The sequence below is a fragment of the Natator depressus genome, chromosome 7 (genome assembly GCF_965152275.1).
Source record: "Natator depressus isolate rNatDep1 chromosome 7, rNatDep2.hap1, whole genome shotgun sequence".
Taxonomy (NCBI): domain Eukaryota; kingdom Metazoa; phylum Chordata; order Testudines; family Cheloniidae; genus Natator; species Natator depressus.
This window is the reverse complement of record NC_134240.1, coordinates 102,747,821-102,769,477: the sequence shown is the minus strand read 5'-3', so window position 1 is coordinate 102,769,477 and position 21,657 is coordinate 102,747,821. Positions and strand designations below refer to the sequence as shown.

The 21,657-nt window shown below is 44.2% G+C and overlaps 1 protein-coding gene across 4 annotated transcripts in view; it reads right to left on the bottom strand.

The window, feature by feature from the left end:
* The window catches only part of CTBP2 (C-terminal binding protein 2), a 224,409-nt gene that overhangs the window by 99,932 nt on the left and 102,820 nt on the right, over window positions 1-21,657 (bottom strand). Inside the window, exon 2 of one of the 4 annotated variants that reach the window (XM_074959180.1) lies at window positions 11,172-11,368. The exons of the other annotated variants lie outside the window; for them this stretch is intronic. The gene's annotated coding sequence lies outside the window, so the exon portion shown is untranslated. The remainder of the gene's footprint in view (window positions 1-11,171; window positions 11,369-21,657) is intronic. 4 annotated transcript variants of the gene reach the window in all.

Here is a 21,657-nt window from a genome sequence, read left to right as displayed (position 1 = left end):
TTGCACCTGAAATTCTTGAGCGGAATGATGGAGGTTCCCTAATATGATGGCTAACTATTTCTTACACAAACTGCAGTGGCTTTCGGGTGAGGGAAAAAAATAGATAATGCACTTTAAGCTTGATAATATATTTATTTTGCTGCCATGGAAAGGACACGTTCTTGCATCAGCTTTTAGGTTCCTGGATACTGAAGGGTACTAGTGCTCTTTGAATAGAGTCAGAACAAGACTACAGGAAAGTGGATTACCAATGTATTCAGTGATTCTGAAGTGCACATCAGATACCAGGCTTTGTAGAGCTCCTCATTCGCCAAGATACCGATTTCTAAAAGCCTTTTTCCTGGCCCTACCACGGGCCTGCAGTGTGACCTTGGGCAAGTCACTTTACCTCCCAGTGCATCTGTTCCCCATCTATAAAAGGAGGATAATGAGAATGACCTCCCTTTGAAGGCACTTTGAGATCTACTGATGAAAAGCACTAATAAGACCTACGTGTATTTATGATTATATTTCTTTATTAACATTTCATTGAAACAATGGTACCGAGAGGTGTGGACTGTCCCCCATTAATTTCATTGGAGCCCAGCATTAGCTATTTAACTGCTGATCATTTAGCAGATGTAATGGGGAGGCATGGGATGAAGCCCACAGGTGCCGAGAATCGGATTTTGCCGCAGGGAAGGAAATGAAGAGGGAACTACTAACGTAAGACAAGGAGACAGAGAAAGGGGAGAGAAACAGAGAAAACAAAGTGTTAGAATGCATGAGGCATGGGGCAGAAACTCCTGAGAATGTAACGTCTTTGTATGAATTAATAATACCTGTTCAAGTGGAATGTCATGTTCAGTCCTGGTCACTACCCTCTCTTTAAAAGATAATAGCAGAAATGGGACAGGTGGGAAGGGAGTCCAGAGACAGGCAACAACAAAACAGACATGGAAGGACTTCCAGATGGAGTAGTTCAAAAGACTGCTTTTGTAACAATTGTCCGTGGGTGGTCTCTTGGTCCTGAATCCAGAACCCCTGAATCTAAAAGTACTAGCTTCTACTATATGAGCTAAAGGACTAGGTCTCTTAGCGCAGAGACAGCAGCAGATAGATGAAACTCAGTTCAGAGTTTAGTCTAGGGACACAAGAGCTGCACTGTGTTAGCATGGGTTATAGAGAAGAGTAAGAGGTGGTATCCTAGGGTGGGCACAATAATGAATGGAATAGAGAAGGTAGATCACATCACTTACCCTCTTGCAATTAGAGAACAAAGGGATACAAGACAAGAAATTTTGAAGTGATATAAAAAGAAATACTTTTTGGGGTACAGGGGGGTTCAGCTCAAAATCAACATGTGGAGCTCACTGCCACATGATATCATGGAGGCCAAGATCTTCAAGAATCAAAAATGGTAGTAGAGATTTATATGGATAATGAGAACCACTACAGTTTTTCCATTAGGCAAGAAGACAAAGTAAACAAAAATGTTTAATGGCTATAGATCCTCGTACTCTGGGGAATCTCCATCTGACAGGGATTAGGAAGAAACATCCCCTATTCCATTACTGTCCACTATGTGATCTCTCTCATGCTGTTGGAGACAGGATAACGGATAGGCTGTACCACAGGTCTGATTCAATATGGCAACTCCTATGTTCATACACTCCTGCAAGCTCAGGCACATGTGATTAATTCACTAATTTGAGAACCCCCACTGAATTAAAAAGAACTTCTCACGCATGTGGTGTTCAGGCTTGCAGGATCAGGTCCTGAGGTTGAATTCTAAATTGGGCCAGATTCTCCACTCCATTAAACAGAGCAGTCAGATCCTGAGGGATTTTAAAGCTTTACTAATTGGGTGGATTTTCTAAAGCACCAAAGGGTGTTAGGGCTCCCAGGTGCTATGGTAATACAAATACATAATAAATAATAATAATTTTCAATGGGAGTTGGGCACCTAACTTCCTTAAGAACTTTTGAAAATCTTACCCATTGAACTGAACACCCTCCATGACCTTTCAGTTGGCTACCTTGTTGACTTGGAGCCTGATCTACAGCCTGACGAAGTCAACGGGGGTCTTTCCATTGACTAAAATGGTCTTTGTCACCAAATGGCCACTACTTTGGTGGCATACCTAACCCTTGGGTCATGACTCATGGCACACTAGAATTCTGGCCTGTGAAATACCATCACCCTCAAAAAACTAGACAGACAGAATTCTTGTCTAAGGAAAAACTAAAATTAATTAGACATAACATTTTTATTACTTAACATAATTTTGTTGTTGCCAAGTGCTCAGTGATTTTTGGTAGTAAGGGCATTCGTTGGAAATGACTAGAAGGCTCCATGGGAGGTAATGCACCTTTCATATCTAAGTGACTGGTCTGAATTCTGCTCATAATCATAATGATCAAAAGTGACTTCTTCCAATGGCTGTTTGGTGCCCTTTCGGAAATTGCTGGGTTCAGGTTCTAGTTGGCACGTATGCACACCACAAAGGTCGCTATCAGAACTGGCACTGTTGTCAACAGTCTGATAATGCTGACTGGATATATGGCAACTCTCAACCCTGCACGTTGTCCCATGAGGCACAGCAGCATTGAATATGTGGAAGACGTATGCACTGACATTCCCTATGGCCTATGCTGTTACTGTTCTCTCTTTAGAGGACTTCGCTCTCCAGTGCTGTCAATCACTACTTCCATTTTCCCTTTAATATTAAAAGGGGCACCGTATAACAGAAAGTGATTGATTGAAGCTGAATCTAGAATAGCTGGGGAAGCTATTTTGTTATGATCAAAGATAAAAGTTGGGGAAAAAAGTGTAGTAAGTCTGTTCCTGCAGTCTGATGGAGAAAGCAAAAATACAGCAGGTTAAACATCAGTAGTATGTTTCAGTAATAACAGACACTCCCATTTTAACACCTGTTGATTAGAGATAAAGAGCTACTCTCTATAGAGTACTCTCTATAGAGTACAGAACTATAGAGGAGAACAGAATATTGTAGGATTCCTTCACACAAGAAATGTAACCGTTTTAAGTAACTTGCGATTATGTAAGTGAGCAAAATGTACTGTAACTCATATCAGCCTGCACATCTGTTGTTTAACTTGCTACATAGTGACGCAGACCACATCTTAAAATATTATCTCGTTAGACTGACCTCACACTTGGTAAAGCAACCCCCATCCTTTCATGTATTTATACCTGCTCCTGTATTTTCACTCCAGGCATCTGATGAAGTGGGTTTTAACCCACGAAAGCTTATGCCCAAATAAATTTGTTAGTCTCTAAGGTGCCACAAGGACTCCTCGTTATTTTTGCTAACACAGCTACCACTCTGAATCCAATCTTCCCATGCAGGTTCATACACTGCCTCCCCAGGACCTCCAGACTCTGCCAGTGTGGCAGACCCCCAGGGGGAGGGAAAGACCAACATCAGCAACTGCACCCAAATCACCTACATATCTTACAGAGCACAACCTACTGCTAGGCAATCACAAAGTTCCCTTCTTCAGTATGGTTTCAAAATATCCAACACAAGTAACGGACACATCAATATAACTATGTTGACTGACCAGTGGGCTAATTTTTTTTACTTTTATTTTAATATCAAACAAGTGCAAATTATATGCCTCAAATCTAAAAGCCCCATTCAAAGAGATCTTTGCAACACTGAAAAATGAAATCAGCTTCTATAGCTCTTCAGATTTTTTTTGTTTTTATTTTCATTAATTACAAAGACAAACACTAGGAAGTGCTTTTAAGTAAGTAAATCTTCATTCTTTGAACATCTGTATACTCAAAAGCCCTCTTCTTCCCTATGAATTATTCAGTAGAGCATCAGAACTATCCCAGCCAAATTAGAAACCACTGGAAAAGGTGTCTTCATTTTCAGTTTTCTAAACTGAGTTATATGCTTATTTGGCCATCAGAGGGCATTTTATACTAGGGAGTGAGCTGCCTGCACACAGCTTGTGAACAGCACTGCTAAACCTCATCCGCAGTTGCTAAAGAACAGTTGCAGTCTACTTTCATTTAGCAAGTGTCACTTTTCAACCTTTCCGTATGCTGTACGTAGACGAGCAAGCAAGTGCAAGGACAAGAGGAAAATAAGATGAAACAGCAGTGACAAAAACCTGTGGTTAAACAAACACTTATCAGACATACAGCTATTGCTGCTTCCTGGGTTGGGGCTTTTTTCCCTCCCTACCTCCAGATGCAACAAAATCCATCCTTTGTTAATCTCATGAGCAGCAGATTATGTTTTAATTTTTAAATGATTAACTGAGAAAAATTCTAAATCGTGTCATGGCACCATTATCTGTCTCCTGAGCTAGAGGTTAGAGCTTATCTCTGAGAGCTGTACAAAGATAAACTGAACTTCCAAACTGTCAAAAGACAGGACATGGCCACTTACATTCAGATGGTTCCCTCTTGTTACTAATGTGCACCCAAATGTGGAATCTAAACGTCTTAAAACTACTGCTGGCTAGGAATCCACACACACACAGCTATCCACTTCCCTTCCCTCCCCCTCCCCCCACTCAGGCCATTTTTCCTCTGTCTATCTAAATATAAATCAAATTAGGGGGAAAAAAACAGATATCATTTATTCCAATAATATATTTGTGTCCATCTCAGACCTTGTCTCCTCTCATGTACTATCAATTCCTCTGCTCAATCACCAACACCAGCCTCAACATTTTGCTTGCCTCCTGCTCTCTTCTGTCACCCCTTATGTACAGAAGGGCCCCCCCTTTACCCCAATTACCCAGGCCATCCTTCTCCCCATTAACATCCAGGTGAAAACTCACTAGTACAATATCCACAAGCAGTGAGTTCATAATGAGAAGTATAAAAATAGTAAGACCAACACCGCTCTAAAGCGTCTAAATTATTCTCTTCTGTGAGTAGCCAGTGTGTCCTACCTTTGTGGTATCTGCCTTTTAGGCTGTAAGCTCTTCATCTTTATCTTTGTGTCTTTTGATGTCCCAAGCACCATGTCATTCCAAAATAAAAGACACAATAAGACAGGCAAATAGATACACATGCAACAAAAGACACACCTGCACGGTATCATATTTAGTACCATATTACATACTCCGTCATATTATATGGTATTTTACATACACATTCGCACATGCAGAATGTGAGCCCACGCTGTAAAATTCTGGTCTGGATTTCAAGCCCCAAGAAGTATAGCAAGTGTTTAGATTCCGGGGTTTGGTCCAGCCCTCACAAAGATTGTGGCCCTTTGTAAAAATCCAATCCGAAACTTGACTCTGAATCAGCATCAAGTTGATAGGGTTCAGGTTTGATGTTTCAGCTTTGGCCTTGGACTATCTCAGACACACACATCCTGGGCTGTAACTGGCAGCACCAAGTTAAAGGTCTGCCATAAGTTACTAGTTCTACGTTACCTGTTAAAGTTCTCGTACGTAAATTCTCAAATTGGGGATGGAGTTGCATAAAATATGGTTTAAGTCAATGGTCTGGGCTTTTTCCAACCTCTCCCATTCCCCTCCCTCCCCCCCACAATTCCCCCAGTACATTTTCTCAGAAGCTATTTTGCATTCATAGATCAAAAACTTACTTTATTTTTTAAAATACTATAAGTCATCAATCTAAAATATGGACCGATTAATATTCCTTTGGTAATCTTATTTTTCACTGAAGTAGTGAGGGAGTGCCCTAAAATATAGTCACACATTATTTGTCTTACAGTAGCACCTGGAGACTGCATTCAAGACTGGGACCCCATTGTGCTAGACTTTTACAGACACGCAGACTAGGTCTACACTACCACTTATGTCAATATAACTTATGTTGCTCCGGAGTGTGAATAAGCCCCGCCCCCCGAGAGACATAATGAAGGGTTCTCAAACCGGGGGGTCGTAATTATTACGTGGGGATTGCGAGCTGTCAGCCTCCGCCCCCAAACCCCTCTTCACTTCCAGGATTTAATAGTGTTAAATATTAAAAAAAACCAAACGTTTTTAATTTATAAAGGGTGGGGGGAAGGGGTTGCACTCAGAAGCTTGCTGGGTGAAAGTGGTCACCAGTACAAAAGTTTGAGAACCACTGAGTTACACCAACCTAAACACTGGTGTGGACAGCCCTATGCTGCTGTTCATTGGGGGTGGATTAATTAAATTAACGGGAGAGCTCTTGCCTGTCAATTTAGAGCAGCTACAGCAAGAGACAATTCCTACCCCAAAGAGCTTGCAATCTGAATTGGCAAGACAGATATAAGGTGAGAGAAAAAGGAATCAGATTTCAGAGTAGCAGCTCAGCTGTAGCTCGCGAAAGCTTATGCTCAAATAAATTTGTTAGTCTCTAAGGTGTCACAAGTACTCCTTTTCTTTTTGAGAAAAAGGAATATGATCTCTATTTTACGGGGGGGGGGGGGGCGCGGAACTGAGGCATAAAGAGATCAATGATTCGCTCAAAGTCACACACAAAGTTTGTGGCAGAACCAAGAACTGATCCCAGATCTGCCAAGTCTTAGTCTAGTAAAGCAGTCGAACTTCGTCTCTGTGTAAAGTCTCTGATTTGATACAGGACACAGAGGCAGCTAACAGACGCACACAGGCGGTTCCAGTGAACAGGCCTTACTCAGAGATCACTCTGCACATACCGCACCTGCATCCATTCCTGCTGTTGTGGTGATGTGGGCCACTACCATGTCTCTTAAAGGCACCATCCATTACACTCTACACATAGACAAAGCATTGTATGTGTGGTCTCTTGGAGCCAATACATCACATACCTGAGACAATTCTCTGAGTGCTAGATGTCACAGATATTCATCCATGTTTTTAATACAGTGATGCCCTTCTGCATCAATTGGTTGGGGAAAGAAGAGAATGTTACAAGAGTCTTCCCGCTGCCAAGAAAAGCATCTTTCAGGACAAGTGACTTTTAGGGCTCTAAGGTCGAAAAAGTCCTTTTAAGCCTTGAGCATCACCCTTTATTCACAATTTCTAATGCTTTTGTTAATTAAAACCAGACAATTAATCATTAGGAGAAAATCAGAATGGCTCCAGGAACTGGTAGAGACACACGAAGTCTCCTTGTCATCTTTTTATATCTGGCTCAGTTTCATAGTGACCAAGCATGATTGCCAGCTCATAGCTGTTTAATGGCTCATGTGGAATGAGTTGGTGGTCTGAGTCCAGTTCCTTAGGAGACAAATACCCATGTCACAAAAAACATCACAGAACTGGTAGTAAGCAGCGCCCTAATTAGCATAGCCTTAGTAGAGAGGCCATGGAACAAACTGGGAGTGGGCACGGAGAGCTCTCTTACTCCTAGTGAAGGTTCCTCCTGCTCAGGCTGAGGGACATTGGTGCGGGAAACCTGAAGTGCAGCTCATCATGCTGTACTTGCATTGTGGATAAACAGAAGTATCCAGGGGCCATCGATGCAGCACCTTTCACAAGCACTGAATTCACTTAAAGAGCAAAAAGTCACTACATCTGGCTCCTTACTGTCACACACTGCCCTGGGCCCGCAGTCTTTTCTTAGGCAAACCTCCCAGAGACTGCACTGGGAGCTCGGCTTGCACTGGGAATGCAGGATCTGACCCTTAAGATTAATCAGAATCAGCAGGCATGTCTACCTTTAGGAAATCTTTTGAGTTATAATGTTCAGCTCCTATCTTAGTGCTTATATTCACTAACCAGTCTTACATAAAAAAGTCCTCATCTGCATTGATTTATTTAGCAACATGAAATAAAATGGCCTGAAGCTATTCATGTTGTTTAACATACTTTTTTTTACGTAGATGATGCTGTGCATAAAGGAAAATTCAAAGGGGGAAACTGTGTTTTGTTTGTAACACTGATTACTATCATTGAAGAAAATATGTTCTAACAAATCTCTGAAGGGGGAAACACGTGTAATATCCTTAATAGCTAAGCTAATTCATCTTTTGCTAGCCAACTGATAGTGAAATCTGAAATGGTAAATTAACTGCATTTCTCGTTCCAAGTTCTGCAGCACTGCAACCTTCTTTCACTTTCAGTGAGCCATTCTCCTCTTCATTTTCAGATCCATGCCAGTTTTAGCTAAAGTTGCCAGATGTCTGGTTATCGACCGGAACACACAGTCGAAAAGGTACCCTGGCAGCTCTGGTCAGCGACCATTAAAAGTCCGTTTGGCGGCGCAGCCTGGCTAAGGCTCCCGGAAGTGGCGGCATGTCCAGCTCCTAGACGCAGGGACAGCCACGGGGGCTCCGTGCACTGTTCCCGCCCCAAGTGCTGGCTCTGCAGTTCCTATTGGCCGGCAACCACAGCCAATGGGAGCTGCGGGGGCAGCACCTCTGGGTGCGAGCAGCATGCAGAGCCCCCTGGCCCCTCTGCCTAGGAGCCAGACATGCCTGCCACTTCCAGGAGCCGCCTGAGGTAAGTGCCACCACCCAGCTGGAGCCCACATGAGTCACCAGTTCCCGCACCCCTCACCCCATGCCCCAGGTCGGAACCCCAACCCCCTGCTCCAGCCCTGATCCCCCTCCTGCACCCCAAACCCTCATCCCTGGCCGCACACCAGAGCCCACATCCCCAGCGAGAGCCTGCACCCCCTCCCGCACCCCAATCTCCTGCCCCAGCCCTGGGTCCCCTCTTGCACCCTAACTCCCTCCCGGAGCCTGCACCTCATCCCCCCTTCCAATCCCCTGCCGCAGCCCATAGCCCCCTTCCACACCCCAAACCCCTCATCCCTGGCCCCACCCCAGAGCTTGTACCCCCAGCCGAAGCCCGCACCCTCTCCCACACCCCAACCTCCTGCCCCAGGCCAGGGCCCCCTCCCACACCCTGAATCCCTCATTTATGGCCCCAACCCAGACCCTGCACCCCCTGCCCCAGTCTGGTGAAAGTGGGTGAGGGTGGGGGAGAGCAAGCGATGTAGGGAAGGGGGGGATGGAGTTAGCGGGGGCGGGGCAAGGGTGTTTGGTTTTGTACGATTAGAAACTTGGCAACCCTAGTTTTACTATGTAAAAGAATGCAAGGCCAAGCTGTCATTTAAGTATATAGTACAGTGCAAATCCTGTCCTTCCTCCTTATAGGAAAAAAAAGGATAATTTCTCAGCCAAAAAAAAACCAAACCAAAACAAAAAACGCTCTTTGTTTGAAAAATTTCAACCAGCCCTAATTCTGATTTTTTTTTTTTTACACATTAATGTGGGGGTTTTAAAAGCACCCTGAGTCAGCCAAACTCTGCTTCCACTGAAGTCATGGGAGTTTTTTTGATGGACTTAAGGCCATAAAAACAAAGAAAGTAGAGACTTGGTGATCTCACAGGTGAGCAACACTGAGCCCCCCAAATAAAACCAGCCATCAGAGCAGTCAGCTGCTAGTCCAGTATCACTACATGGTTCTGTCACTGCACCCAGTCCTGAGCTTTAGAAACCCTGCTGACCCAGTCTTGAGCAAAGACCAACAATTATGCCAGCTGTATGGTGGCTAAGGCCAAAAGACTTCAACCCTACAAGATGCTGGGCAGTCTGGCTCAGATCAAAGGAAGCCCATAAGCATGTACTTAACTTTAAATAAATGAGTAGTCTCATTGAAGTCAATGGGGCTAGCCACATGTTTAAGTGCTTTACTGGTTCAGGGTTATATTTCTGTGCCTCTGTACTGCAACACAACATGTAATATGCAGAATCACCCACTACCAAGAGAGCTTCTGCTCATCAGCTTACTAGTAACTATAACCTTTCCTTCCTTTTGGGTTTCACATCTGATGCTTTCACAATATCATTTGTATGGTTTAATATCCACATGAGGGGAAGAAGAGACAAAGAGCACTGCGAGTAGGGAGAGAAGTTTAAATAGTAGTAATAAATAAGAGAAAGTAACTCTCACACCATTTATCTTTAGCAGCAAGTCAGAGTATCCTCTGGACCTTGTACAGGTTTTGCATAATCAACAGATCTTTCCTATGAGCCTTTCCAGTCTGCTGTATCAAGGCTATTTTGGGATTCAACAACATACAGATTATTGACCTAAAACTATAATGGCTCATCTGGAGCCATAATGGTCCATTGTGTGTCAAGACCTACTTGGGACTCAATACATAGACTATTGAAGCAATGAACTGTGATGGCTCCCACAGAGTTGTGACGTTTATTGTGGCAACACCTACTTGTGGCCCCTTTGGTGCACAGATCAGTGACACAATACACACTAATGGCTGCTACTTGGGGATGCATTATTCCACAGATCACTGATGCCATAGACCATATTGGCGCCAATCTTCTATGCTAATACAGCTAACAGGCAGACACACAAAATCCACATACTGAACACATTCCTGAGAAGTTCTGGATAGAATGTGCACACTTGGATGGACTAAAAATGACATGAAAATATCTTCCGAGACAACACAAACTGGACAGCCCCAAATTTTCAGAAAATTCCAAGCTACCAAAAATTGGGATTTATAATGAAAGTCCTGCTGGAACCAACATTTTAGCTAATGCTGCCAAAGGCCTGTTACAATTTAATGAAGACATCAGGAGTAAACAGTCACCGTGGTAAACTAAGGCTCAATTCCTGTACTCAGAACTGCATGGAAACTAGGCCTAAAACTCAGAGCCTAAATATCCAGTAAAAGTATTTTCAAAGTTTATTTTTCTTTTTAAGTTTCATGAGAGCAAAAAGACGAAAAAAGAAATACAAAAGTACACAAAAATCTATTTTTCCCACTGAAAAAATCTTAGAAAATAACAATAATCCAAACAGACTGGCAATTAAATGTGATAAAATAAGTTTCTCCCTCCTTGACTGAGACCTCAACATGCCAACAAAAAAAAAAAATCCAAAACGCACCGAACCTCTTTTTAACAAACAAAAACAAAACAAAATGCTGAACAGATTTTCTTAACTTAGTTAAAAACTACAGAAAATAGTGTTTCCCCACTGAAAACCTGCACCTGGTCTTTCCAATAGCAGCATGTCTTCTTCAGTCTTTACCTTGCGCTCTTTTGAACCTTGACATTTAACATTCAGAACTGTAATTAAAAGGTAACTGCATTCTTCTCATGTTTAACACTTTCAGTTCCCTCCTCCCTCCCTCCCTCCCCATATGCCCTCGGGGTATCTCTCTCCTTGGGTCCTGACATCTCCCATATATTTAATGCAATCAAGGTTACAGCAGCGCTGACAGCCTAGCTACTTACTCTTTGGCTTCCTGCTGCTATTTCTAGGATCCCGTCTGGCTCCCTGCTGCTTGCATATTTCTCTCTGTGGAAGGTGGACTCTGTTCCTTTCTCTCACAAAGATGCTTAGTATTGGCCTCTTTTTTTCTTCTTTTTTTTTTTTTTGAAGAGGTCTGGGTTGCAAGTCTGAACTGCACCTCTCTTCCCCTCTTCTCCACCTAAGATCAAAATGACATGAGACACTGAGCGGGTCTCTTCTGTAAGGTGCAGGGCAGTCTTTATGGCCTGTGCACAGGGTGACCACATCTCAATTTTCTACAACCAGCTCCTTTCTACGGAACATGTTCTGGCTGGATCCGTGGAAACCTGGCTTCCACAGAGCTCCAGGATATACAGGCACCCAAGAAAGTGCACTGACACCATGCTTTCTGCCTGTGGAATTGCTTCTCCAGTCTTTTCATGCACAAGAACATACTCTAACGGTGGGAGGGATGTTGAGATGGGCTCCCATCCTGCAAATGGGGTCCACACCAGCACAGGGGTCTGCACTAGCAGTTCCAGTTAGAAGATCTGGGTTGTATTTTGTAGACATAGCTATTTAACTGGAGCATTCTACCTCCATATTCTAGATCTGAAGGGCCTAAATTCTTGATAAAATTGATCCAATTTCTTGGGAATTGCCAATGCTGTGTATACTGTCACTCTGCTGTGTGGGCTCCTACTGATATTTTTCTGGTACTGCTAGCCAGTATCACCTTCATCCCAAACATCAGAAGTCAAGAAACCCTTGGTGTGAGTTATTTATTTATTTATTGCTCTAGCTTCTTGCTGGCTCCCACTGCTGGCATACTCCAGGGCACTGCACTTACATTGAGCATATCCATGCAAGGTCCCGCCTGGCTTTCTCCATAAGACCTAATTTTTCCTGGCAGGAATTTCATGGCCATTTTCATAGGGAGAGAATCCTACTCCATTTCCCTCTCACCAGCCAAGAGCCAAACTTTGAGCGTTACTTTCCCATTTTTGCTTAGGTCTGTGACCTGGCATGACCATAGGTGCTGGAACTAGGGGTGCTGCCATACCCCTCTGGCTTGAAGTGATTTCCATCATATTACAGTTTGGTTCAATGGCTCTCAGCACCCCCACTACACAAATTGTTCCAGCACCCCTGAGCATGTCTCTCTCCACTTTCAGCCTTGACACTGAAGCTACGTCTATACTACAGTGGTAAGTCGACCTACACTACACGACTCCAGCTACATGAATAACATAGCTAGAGTCGATGTACCTTAAGTCAAGTTACCGTGGGGGGGTCAACGGGAGAAAATCTCCCGTCGACTTACCTTACTCTTCTTGTCGGGGTAGAATACAAGGGTTGACTGGAGAGCAATCTGCAGTTGATTTGGCTGGTCTTTACTAGACCCACTAAATCGACCGCCGGTGGATCGATCTCAGAGCATCGATCCGAGCTGTAGTGTAAACCTGCCCTGAAATTGAGAAGAGGACTAAAACTCACTTCGTCATTAAAAGCAGATTGCTCTACAATGGCAACCTCTTCCAACTACATCAGAGGAGGTACTGAATTCAGCTCACTCATATCTGCTTTGGAGTAAGTCCTGAACATGTTTTATAGTTGCTAATTGTAAAAGAAGTGAAATAGAGTAAGAAAACAAACAGTTGGCTAGATCAGCCGATGACATACATAGTAACTGTATACTGAGAGACACTATAGCTGGGTTTAAGGCTACTTAGAAACACTAATGTTTCTATATGGCTTTAAACCATGCAATCAGCAGCTCTACCAGGTAAGTATAAAAATAATTCCTTTGTCATCTTGAAACTACCCATGTTGAACCTTCAAAAGCTCCGCAACGAACAAGCCAGTTGAACTCCTGTCTTCAGTATAACAGCAGCCTCACAGCAGACTAGAAAAATCAATATCCTTCACCCAACTTATCAAAATTACTAAGGACATTTATATAGTATAATTAAATAGGAGATACAAATACAAAAAGCATTTACATGGCACTGCACAGTGATTGCATTTGCTCTGGAACAGAGGACACTTTGACAAAAAGGAGGGAAAATGCTATATATCAACCAAAGAAGCTGGGGGGAGGGGGTCTGGGAGAGGTCTCTGCTCTCACACATAAAGCATTTGCCATGAGCGATAAGTAAAAATGGTTCCAAATTATACATTAATTAAAACACACACTTAAAGGTTCAGAGAGGCAATTTTCTTCATTTCAGCTTATTCAACAAGTCCAGTTCAATGACTAGTTTACTGAAAGTTAAGAAACCAACTGGAAGTTGACAAAGTAGGAAAACTTGTTTTTCTCGTCCAATCTATGAATAAAAACTAGGTATGAGAGTAAGAGATGTACTAGTTCTAAAATCTCAAAGGCCATGGTGACCAGAAACAATCAGTTCAATGACTAACTAAAGTTAATACTTCCTTTGTTTAATAAGTCAGGTAGTTCTAAATGCAAAACATGTTTTGATAAGCTTTGTAACAACCTTTTTTTTTTTTGGTATGGATTCGGCACCTTTAAGGCAGTTTTTTTTTTTTAAATAAAAATAATTTAAAAAATTAAAATGCTCTTTTGGCGCTTTTTGACTAGAATTTAAATTTCCATCCAAACAGAGTTTGACACAAATCATAAGTAAAAAATTAACTATCATCTAGTAAATAAGGCATCATTCACCATGTTCTAATGTACTAAAATAAAATGTAAAAATTAAGAATCTGAAGAAATGTAAATTAAGCTATACCACTGCTTAAATACATGCATATAGATATAGTATATCCCTCTGGTTAGCAAACAGAAGCACCAAACTTAGTGTGAAGGCTCTATTTAATTGCAAATCAATATGTTTTAATCATTACCAACCAGAGAGAATCAACCTTTCTTTAAGAAAATAAATAAAAAGTACAAATACAAAACATGATCAAAATCAATTATTTAAATCAAGGTTTCCTGCTTGCTGATTTAAATCATGATGAACATCAGTGACTTAAATGTCTTTGATTTAAATCAGGGGTCAGCAACCTATGGCGCTTGTGCCAAAGACGACACGCGAGCCGATTTTTAATGGCACGCTGCTGCCTGCCGGGTCCCAGCTGCCAGCCCTGCTCAGCCCGCTGCCGAACCCAGGCCGGGACCCCTGCAGGCAGCAGCGTGCCATTAAAAATCCTACCTGCCCCAGCCCACTCTTCTCCGCCCGCCCCCCCGCACCCCCGCGGGGGCAGGGTGAAGAAGCTTGGTCCTGCCAGCTGCTGTTGCAGGGCAGGCAAGCTCCCCCCTGCCGCCTCTTCCCCCAGCATGCTGAGTTTCTGCCCCTCGTCTTCTCCCTCCCTGCCGCTGATCAGCTGATGGCCCTTGCGAGGGAGGGGGAGAAGCAGAGCCACAGCAGCTTGCTGCTCCGGGGAGGAGGCAGAGAAGAGGTGGGGAGGAGGCCGTGGGGTGGAATCAGGGCATATCCCCTCCAGCCCCCTGCCGTGAGCTGCTCTGGGCAGGGGGCTGGGACCACCCCCACAACCCTAGCCCACACCCCCAGCCCTCTGCCCTGACCCCTGAGCCCCTCCCCCCACGACCCCAGCCCTGACTCCTGCACCCTCCTCACACACCCCCAGCCCCCTGGCCTGACTCCTGCACCCCCCTCACATGCCCCCAGCCCTCTGCCCTAACTCCTGCACCCTCCCCAACCCCAGCCTTGACTCCAGCACCCCCCCAGCCCTCTGCCCTGATCCCGGCACCCCCCACACATACCCAGCCCTCTGCTCTGACCCCTGCACCCCCCACACACCCCAGCCTTGACTCCAGCACCTCTCACACATACCCAGCCCCCCCACATCCCATGCCCTGACTCCTGCACCCTCCACACACACCCTCAGCCCCCTGCCCTGACTCCTGCACCCCCCACACATACCCAGACTCCCCACACCCCATGCCCTGACTCTTGCACCCCCCTCCACATTCTCACCCCCACCCTAAGCACCAAAAGGGAGCTCCTGCACACCCTCCCCCCAACATTCCTACCTGCACCCCTCGCACCAAATGGGAGCTGCCCAGGTAAGCACTCCACACCCAATCCTCCTGCCCCAACCCTGAGCCCCCTCCCTCATTCTAGCTCCTGGCCAGACCCTACACCCCAACCCCCAGCCTGCTCCTTCACCCCCAGCCCTGTGCTCAGTGCAGAGAGAGAGGAAGAGAATCGGCTAGAACCAGGGAGAAGTTAGGTATCCACTCTATGTGGGCAAGGCCAGGATCCCAGACTGGCAGCAGGCTGAGCGGGTCCAGCAGCCGGGACCCTGGCTGGCAGGAGCCGGTGGACAGAACCCCAGACTGACAGCGGGCTGAGCCGCTCAGCCCGCTGCCAGTCTGGGGTCCCGGTCGCCAGCCCTGCTCAGACTGCTGCCAGCCTAGGTGACCGGAATGCCAGCCTAGGTGACCGGAATCCCAGGCTGGCAGCGGGCTGAGCTGGCCAGTGGCATAAAATCAGCATTTTAATTTAATTTTAAATGAAGCTTCTTAAACATTTTGAAACCCTTGTTTACTTTACATACGACAATAGTTTAGTTATATACTATATAGACTTATAGAGAGAGACCCTCTAAAAAACGTTAAAATGTATTACTGGCACGCAAAACCTTAAATTAAAGTAAATAAATGAAGACTCGGCACACCACTTCTGAAAGGTTGCCGACTCCTGATTTAAATCAATCCACCCTGGCTAGAGCTGTTGTAAAACCTGCTTCTTTCGTCACCTTCCATCCTGGCAGTTTAAATCAGCTGGGATGCTGTTGCTGGTACTCCCCAGATTTGAATGTCTGGTGTCTAGAGGCAGGTGTGTCAGCAGAAGGCCCCTCCAACTGCAGGTCCAGCCTTCAGGACAGGCTGTAAAAACTATTTATTCAAACTTTGTCTGAAGAGGTGGTTGAGCAGAACCAAATTTCTGTGGTGATTCAGGCAGGACTTTGACTACTATGCCATCCAAGATATGAATGTCTGGAATTTTATATCTTTTGGGCCTGCATCTAGGAGGTGACAGTGATACACTGAAAACTAAAAAGCTAGTACTCCCCATCTCCAAGACAGTCAAGGCAGTACAGGAAACTCCCCACAAGGAGCAGAATGCACTAGAGGCTATTGCAGACCTCCTACTCCCTGCCAGCCCAGACATATATTTCATCTGATTTTGTAACTAGCAAAGCAGGGGTATGCAACCAATTCAGGGCAGGAGGCTTTCCAACCCCCATGCTCACTGGATGAGACTACGTGCTGCCTCTCTCACAGCACGAGGAGAGGTGGCAAAGGTTGCTTTAAGTCACCTTTTTACCTTCCCAACTCTGGGCTGCTCCAGAGTCTGGAACAGTCCCCATAACTTAGGCAGCCTGGGGAACTGCTCTGAGGTATGGCAGCTTGTTCTGTATTGTCTGTAGCAGAACCGGGCCCCAACCCGTGCGCTGTACGTCCCCTACGACTGTTCTACACCGTGTCTGCACTGAAGGAATTCTCTCCCAGGCCAAGGAGTGGGCCACAGTAGCAGCCCACTGCTACATAGGGGCTTAACAAATCTCACCCACTGAGTTTACAATATACTTCTTGGGGAGATGGAGGTAGGCAGCCAAAGACTTTTTGAAGCTTTTGTATAGCTGTTCTATCTTGATTTGTTAATGGGAATCACATCTGAATCTATTTTAAGACATCCTTTATTAAAATGCATGCTACTCATTTTCTCTAAATGTGAAAATATGAAGAGGTAACATTGATGTAACACAGATTTTGTTGTTGTTGTTCTTTAAGATTTTGCATCCATCACTATTATAAGTTGAACAGAAATGTCAAGAGACAGAAAGGCAACATTTCTTTTACTTGTACTTCTGGTCTCCCCCAGTCTGGACCTACCACTCCAGGCAGAATCAGAGCTTGTGGAAAATAGAAAGAAGCAAACATCATCCAGTCATCACACAGTGAGGGTAGTAAAATAGGAAAGGCAAGATAGCAGTAACCGTGAGCGTGAGAATCTCTCTCAAACTAGATTTAGCCTAAGAGTAAAAAGATGCTGTAGAGTCAATTCCATTAGCTTTAAACTAAAATATAACCCTTCCCATATGGAATAACTTGATATATTGTTTCATTAATGCACATCATCCTGAAATGCACTGAGAGCAGACTGAAGGATTTGCTGCCCAAGATCTGTATCCAAGTACAATAGCAGCTCAAGTTTCATAAAGCTTAGAAAAAAGTACATAGTGACAATCAGCTAGCAGTTTGCAGGTTTCTTCCAAAAAGGGATGAAGAAACGTCACCCAATGCTACACACCGAACAGCATGAGCCCCAACATCTCGAAAGGAGGTTCATGGATAGCTGATCAATCTGCTCAGAACATTGAAAAAATTGTTCCATCTGGTCAAGAACTTGGCAGACAACGTAGCCCTTTCAAGAGACTGTCAAACAACATGAGAAAGGCATCACACTTCCTCCATCAAATTGAACGGTCTAGATAGAAACTAAGGTCCAGCCCACCCCCTGAGAATGAAGCTTATTACTGAAAGGGGGGAAAGGAATGGTCTGTTGCAGATGGAGGTCAGTGTTATAAACTGGGCTCAGTTTAGAGCTGGCCTGAACAAAATCTTATTCAGAGAGTTAAAATAATATCAAAGGATCTCTTAACAGCTTTACCTTCCCACTGAAATGAAAGTAATGAGAAAAGAGATCCTTACGGTCAGAAAGTAGAGACAGGCTTGTAGGAATCTAGGAGGCAAGCACAATCTGTGAATTTTGCCAAAGGAGCAAGTGGTAAAACGGCCTTGGTAAAGGACAAAACCATTTAATGGCTGAGAGCCTAAGATGATATGATTAGCCTAAGATTACAGAAAAATTTCAGCCTAAGGTACCCTCTGCACAAGGGATTCTGGATGTGCCAGAGGGGTCAGGAGGTAGTTTTAACACCAGCACTGTTCCTTTAGGACATGCAGCACGCCTCCACCGAGATGCAGACTTTCACTTTGGGCAAGCAGTTTGGTATCACCTTGGGGACCTCAGCAAAGTAGTTTTTGATGCTGCCAGTTTGCTCTATATCCTATGTCAAGCCACAAAGCCTGCAAACAAGTCCAAAGTAGAGGGAGGAAAACTCCCTCCCTGGGCCTCATACAAGCAACTGGCACCCGTTTTCCCTGCTCAAGCACCTTCCCTGAAAGGCAAGTTACTCTCACACTTCATGTGCTCCCTTTTCTGGATTGACAGCACATAGTGGATTCTGGATAATGCAGTCAACAGGAGGCAGGAAAGGAACTTCCTGTAGCAGAGCTTGTGAATTGTCTGGGACACTCTTGATTCCCTTAATACCACAGGTATTTCCCAGACCTGCATGTCCTTGGGTCCAAAGCAACTTAAAAGGAAGCAGGAATAGTTAGCAAACTTTAACATTAATTCCTCCCACATTCGCTTTCCAATCTGCTTCCATATTCCTACCCAAGATCACTGAAGGGGCAGAAATGCAGATGTTGCATAGAAGGCTGGGTGGCAAGGGAGGCATAAAGATGATCCCAAAGGGGAGATGGACTGGCATCAGTGCTAAAACCACTTTGTCGAACTTTCTGGTGTGTCTGCTGCAGATCGAGCAGCAAAGCGGGAGGTCAGGTGAGCTGCCAGTTGCAAAAGCAGGTGCCCTGCTGTGTCCCTAAGGGTTGGTAAGCACTGAGGAAACCCTGTGGTGTTAAGAGAATCCGCTCAAGTGTTGCATTCCATTTCAAATTTTTCTGAAAATCGAAGTAAAAGGAAGAGTCCTTTGACATTGTTCAACCTGCAAACAGGGATAAGAGCTAGGGATCGACTGCTAGGTTAGTGGGATCCTCAGCCCTCCTGAAAGAGCTTCTATGAAGACCAAACTGGAGAGTGAGGGAGAAAATTGCCAGGGAAAAATATAAAGGGAAACTCATTTCCCAGGGGGAAAAGATCCCTTGCCAAAAAGCTCTCTCACAGTGAGCTTCAGAGGAAACATCTGCTCTCCTTCGTGGAGGCTGAAAGACAGGGGAGGGAGTGCTTGGCTCAGCCAAAAAGTTTTTAAAAAATGTTTAAACCTTTTTTAAAGGAACTTTGACCATCAAATTCTGATACGTCTGTCCAAAGCAGTGGATTCGTCAGGGGAAAAAGTGTGCATGTGTACGTGGGACCCAGGGGGAGTCCCCTATACTGGAAAGTCAACGCAAGAAGGATTCAAATGTTTTTAAAGACCAGAGCCCATGAAAATGGCAGCAATGCTACTTGATGAGGTCACTGACTAGAGTGGCCTAATGGTACTTGTAAGAGAAAACATCTGTTGGTGTTAAAAGGTCAGCAGGAAATGAATGTTATTTACTTTGTCCTTACTGGTTAGGCCAATACTCCTCGAAAGTGAACCACACATGGCTTAACTTAGTGTTAATGAAACTACAAAAACCTTTCAATTGTCTTCTGACTGGCTGCCTACCTCAAATAAGACGCCTTACTGGGATATTTCTGTGCACTAACTTTCAGCCACAGAAGCTTGCATGAGCTCCTAACTCAATAACTAAGACTTTGTTCCTTCATTCGCAGGGCAGCAGCGAGTCTAAATGGCTCTGAATACGCAACATCTTTCTGAGTTTTGTTTTACAGTGACAGGCATCCAGCCTCGTGCAGTTTCGCTATCCAGTACACTATAAACCTGTGCACTGTCTCTTCTTGTCATGCATCCCAGGATGGTGGCATTCAAGAGAGGTGGGGGGAAGCCATCTCAATAACATGTTAAAATAAATCTAGCAACTTAAAAGCAAAACAAGAAGTTTCTTCTGGGGAAAAAAAAACAACAGGAAGTGCTAGGTACATAACAGCTTAAAATAGTGCCTACTTCATGTGTTGACAAAACTGCAGCCTCAGGGGACCATGCCTTTTTTGCACATAGCCCCACTTACCTTTAATAGTCTTCAGCAAATTGTCTACATTCTCATGAAAGCCCTCAAGAAACATGTTGGCACTGCTTTATGTTACCATTCTGACAGAACTAACAACAGTGGAAGGTACATGGCTCTGGGCCCAATCACACTTCCTGTGAGCAGTGTGGGGGCTCCCACAGGAAACCATGATATAAAACAACTACCAGCATGAATCAGGGCTTGCTTTAATAAACAGAGGGGATATTTAAAGCTGGCGTCCTCTCAATTGCTTTTTAAAATCTTCTTATTTTTATTGGTTAAGTGTATAGGAAATTCTTTTCAAATTCTCCCTCTCTCATGGACTCGCTATACTTTTAAATAGTTCAGTGTACACCAGCCAGAAGGAATTTCTGAAGTCTAGTGACAAGGTTAAAACAATAAGGGCCCAATCCTGAAATTTCTTACCCAGGCAGAAGTTCATGAGTAAAGAATTACAGGGTCAAGCCTCTAGCTGGGTGAATACCGCAGAGAAAGAATTTTACACTCAAGAATTCAGATGAATTTCTTCGGCATTTTCTTAGCATCACGAAAACCTGTATTTTCTTACTCTTCCCGACCCCAAGTACAGCACAGCGCATAAGATTTCACAACACCGTACGCTGGCTTTATGATTCGACATGCAGAAGTGGACAGCAATAGGCAAGATTTTTTCTTTATTAAAACAAGGGCTCAGATCTCAGACGTTGTTACCTAATGTACGGTAAAATCAATGTATCAAAAAAACAACTCAAGACACTACCCCTTTCTAAAAACCCTTCATCTGCAGAGGCAAAAAGAACAAATTCCATCACAAATACTTCATGCTTGATTGGCTACCGTCTGAATCTTTCTGCATGCTCCTGGGGTATTCATCACGGATGCAACACACCAAATCAAATGTGAAGGGGTTATGTAGTGAATGGTTAATTTTTAGACCATATTAAAATTATTGCTCAGTTTAAATTTTGGGGCGGGTGGGGGAACAATTTTCCTAACCTAACAATATGCCTTTTGACAGCAATGTTACAAATATGCTAGAGTGGGATCAGCCGGCTGGCTCAACATACAATCAGGCTAGCATGTGGATCTTATTGCTCCTAAGAATTCTTATTTGATTTCCTCCACCACCAACTGGTGAGAAGTTTCCAAGTCTAAATACAGAAGAATTAGATCACTCGTTGGGGTGGTCGCATCTGGGGTTGGGAAACCAGATGGAGTGCATTTTAACATCCTTTGTAACTGAACCAACATACCAAGTTGCTAGGAAGCATGCAAACACAATCATTGCTTTGGGGCACGCTGCAGTGGATTGAGTACTGTCTCTTCCAACATCATGGGTGCCACCCTAAGCACTAGTAGGCAGAATGCTTTTTGGTAGCAACAGAATTTGGAAAAACTGTCTTGAGCCTACCACTTTTGAACTGTAAGAGCGTGTATTTCAAATCCCAGCAAGTACAAAAAACAAAATTACAGTTATCAGAAAACAGCTCAAAACTTCTGCTTGTTTGCACTGTGGAAAGGACATGGACTTGCATCTCTGTCCCCCTCTCTACGATTAACTCACAAAT